The 236-nt window shown below is 61.0% G+C and overlaps 1 protein-coding gene across 1 annotated transcript in view; it reads left to right on the top strand.

Moving 5' to 3' along the window:
• EMH_0055450 (uncharacterized protein) overlaps positions 1 to 236 on the top strand; it is a gene marked incomplete at both ends in the record, with an annotated part of 4,808 nt that overhangs the window by 2,433 nt on the left and 2,139 nt on the right. The gene's annotated exons all lie outside the window — the stretch shown is intronic.

Here is a 236-nt window from a genome sequence, read left to right as displayed (position 1 = left end):
CGTGTGTCTACGCGGAGCCTGCTGCAGTGTCTCCTCCTCCTGCAGCAGCAGCAGCAGCAGCAGCAGCAGCAGCTGGTGCTGCTGCTGCTGCTGCTGCTGGTGCTGCTGCTGGTGCTTCAGGTGTACAGACACCCCACACACACAGAAGGAGAAGAGGAGCCGTTGGGTTTTTCTCTGCTCTCGCCTCGCTGCCCCCTGCTGCTCTCCGTCTCTGCTTGCTGTAAGCCAAGCATATC

This window comes from Eimeria mitis, genomic scaffold, assembly GCF_000499745.2.
Source record: "Eimeria mitis Houghton genomic scaffold, Emh_scaff2552, whole genome shotgun sequence".
In the NCBI taxonomy this organism is placed as follows: domain Eukaryota; phylum Apicomplexa; class Conoidasida; order Eucoccidiorida; family Eimeriidae; genus Eimeria; species Eimeria mitis.
This window is presented reverse-complemented; position numbering and strand designations above follow the sequence as displayed.